Here is a 3,699-nt window from a genome sequence, read left to right on the forward strand (position 1 = left end):
TAAATGGCTTTAAACATCTGCTAAGTTCATGGCATACACCAACACAGACATGTTCCTGTTTTTAGTATTTTACATGGCTTTATAATGTAGCTGTTTTTGTTTTGTTTATTTTAATATAATTTTTTTGTATTTTTCAGTTCATTTGCTTTTTTATGATTGTCTACTGTTGTACTGATAAATATCTCCTGGAGGGTAAACTCTATCTTGACTGCAAGTATGAAGCTGCAAAATCGTTTGTTTTCTACAACTGAAAGTGTTTGGTCATTAATTATGATGAAGTTTAGCAACTTCTCAGTAAATATTCACGCTCCGGGGCTTCAGCGATGTGTTTTTCATGTTCAATCCGGGTCAAGCAGTCTGATTTCACTCAGCTGTGCTCAGTCTGCCCCTCGTCCAACACGGGCAGATTGAGCGGTGCAGACTTGGTGCAGCTGGCCGGGGTCGGGCTGCCTGCTTCGGTTGAGCGAGCGAGAGGAGTGAATCACTGAAGAACGGAGCTCAAATGTCCATCGTAAAACTAACTTTACCACGGTTTAATGTGGCGCTATGGCTCTGCAGACAGTGCACGTTGTTGTCTTGTTTTGTGGTGTTTCTAGTGTAAAATACTTCTACACAGCGGACATGTTTAGATGAAAAGTTGGTTAGCTGTTAGCCACAGTGCTACTGTACGTTTAAGCTGGCTGCAAACTATGAACTGGATTTCCTGAATATGAGGCGGGTCTTATTACTCTGGGTTCATGAGACACGCCGCCGTTCAAGAAATTCATTCCATAGTTTGAAGCCAACATGCAGAGCAGCTGGCAGGGAATCACATGATAAGACATTTTACTTGGAGACAGACATGCATCATGGATCAGAAAAATCTGATATGTAACTTATGCTAGTATCAGAGGCCGATACCGATACTGGATCGGATCAGCTCCATCCCTATTTCTAACATTCTTCTACCAATATACACACTGTTCCTCCTCTGGACATGTCCAAGTTATCCTAGTCTGGCCTCTCTAACTTTATCTCCCAGTTGTTCAACCTGTGCTGTACCTCTGCTGATCTCATTCCTAATCTTATCCAGCCTTGTCACACCTAAGAAGAACATCAACGTCTTCATTTCTGGAACTTCCAGTTCTTTTTCCTGTCTTTTTGTCAATGCCACTGTCTCCAGACCATACAGCATAGCTGGTCTCACCACTGTCTTGTAAACTTTTCCTTTTACCTTTGCTGACATCCTTTTTCCACAAATCACTCCTGAAACTGTTCTCCATCCACTCCATCCTTCCTAAACTCTCTTTACCACACTCACCATTTTCCTGGACAGTGGACCCCAAGTACTTGAAGTCCTGCACCTTTGTGACCTCTGCTCCTTGTATCCTCATTGTTCCCATATCTATAGCTATCGCTGTACGAGAGGCGGAGGACACCCTGGACAGGTCTCCAGTCCATCTTAGGGACACATAGAGACAAACAACCATTCACTCTCTCACTCACACCTAGGGACAATTTAGAGTTACCAATCAGCCTAACATGCATGTTTTTGGTCTGTGGGAGGAAACCGGAGCACCCGGAGAAAACCCACGCATGCACGGAGAGAACATGCAAACTCCACCCAGAAAGATCCCTGGCCGGGGTTTGATCTAGCGGCCTTCTTGCTTAGAGGTGGCAGCTCTACCAACTGAGCCACTGTGCCGCTAAAACAAACAAACAAAAAAATAAATAAATGATGATTAAAAAATACATAGAATTTTTTTTTTTTTTTTAATAGCAACATAACGAATATAAAAACTGTTATTTTCCACATCGAATTATAACATATTGTGTGAATGCTCCAGGTTAATGAGACAGTTGTTGCAGAAAGGACGCTGATCACTCAGGCCATCGTACCCTCCAACTCATTGTGGCTGGGCTGTCGTCACAAAAACCAACTACCAGGAGTTGAGTCGGGAACAGTGGAGCTGTATCTGTTCCGCATATGGGCAGACTTGGGTGTGCATGGGGACTGCGACGATGGGACTGTGATTAGCTGGAACGCACAAAACTGGGCGCTATCCAGTTCCAAAGCCAAAGAAACTGATCTCGATCTCCCTTGTGGTGAGACATATTTGAATAAATATTTTTGACCTCTTGATTCTTATAGATTCATCTATAGATTGAATAACTTTACTCTCAATGTTATTTTTTGCATGAGTAACCTTTTCCATTATTATTCACTGCATTTGTAATAGAATGTAAAAAAAAAAATCTGTTAAATTTGTGTACTATTTTTTTATTTATTTTTTTCCCACTTGTCCTGTCCGGGATTGTGACACTTAGAATTATTGTCTGAAAATTTGTGTACTATCAATGCAAATATAGTATTTTAATGTTAAACAAAGCATTCATGTGTGCAGTACTTTACAGAACTGCGTTTAATTGTGTAACTTATCTTGAATTACTTCAGTTCTTCAGCAGAAAAGCACACCAACTTCTGACTTAAATTTAAATAAATAAATAAACAAGTAAAATGTCAAAATGTTAGTAGTACCAGTAGTACTTACAGAAGATTACACTTTGTTGCCTTGCGGTAATTAATACTACTGTATAATCAGTTAGATATCAAATAGATTTTGTTGCTGAAGAGAAAAACAAGTTGCATAAACAAACAAAAAGAGCTAATTAATGTATCCTAAATTTTGTAAATTTCTTTACATGATTGCCAAAAGTACTTTAGAAAGCTTTTGTTTAAATCTGCTTATGCATTGCTTTCTTGTTTAACACACCAATAATACATGTAACACACAATACTCATCGGTTTATATCTTATGTAACACTATAGTAGAGCATGTTGAATGCATGTTGTCTTTATGTGTTTTTTATTTTTTGTACACCACAAATGGTTGAGACGAGAGGCTAATTTATTCACATCTACTACTAATGTTGTTGACCCAGGTGACTTGCGTAATCTCAATAATGTTTTATGTCTTTGTTGCGATTACATTTGTGATTTATTCTTGTGTGTCTTCATTAAAACATGTTACTGTCAGGAAGAGATTTGTGTTTGACATTATGCAACTAACACAAGACTGTAAATGCAAAGTATTCGTGTTTAACCAAATAGCTTCAACACATCTAAATATCCACTGCTGTGATGTCAAAATGTCCTGTTTGGAGTCAGTTTAAAGACCGAGTGACACAACAGAGCAGAGATTACAGCGGAGAGAAAGTTGAAGTTGATGTGAACATTCAGCAAAAGTGCAAGTCTAATGATTGAATTCACTGTTTCTACAGGACTCAGAGCTGAAAACAATCGCATACTTTCACCTGGTAAGTCTACAATATATGTTTAAATAATCTGTTACAGTACTTCTCCATACTGTGAGTTTTCACTGTATTATTATTATTTTATTGTTGTATATTTGTCACCCACCTTGCTTACTGGATCTCATAGATGCATGGTAAAAGCTGGGCTCTTTAATTTCTAAATATATTGTTTACCAGTACACAATTAAATTATTAATTTCACATAAACCCACATTTTGCTAACTGATGTTATCGCCATGTAACACAAGAAGATTGTATATGTGACTATCTCGCTGTAGAAATGCAAGTTCTGTCAGTTAATTTAGCTCGTTGTGTAACTTGGTCACTTAAATATTTGTGTTATGGCTACATATCTGTTTCATGTTGCTGCTGATCTGTTTCATGTTGCTGCTGATCTGTTTCAAT

Source organism: Nematolebias whitei, chromosome 20 (genome assembly GCF_014905685.2).
Source record: "Nematolebias whitei isolate Nwh7 chromosome 20, NemWhi1, whole genome shotgun sequence".
Classification (NCBI taxonomy): Eukaryota; Metazoa; Chordata; class Actinopteri; order Cyprinodontiformes; family Rivulidae; genus Nematolebias; species Nematolebias whitei.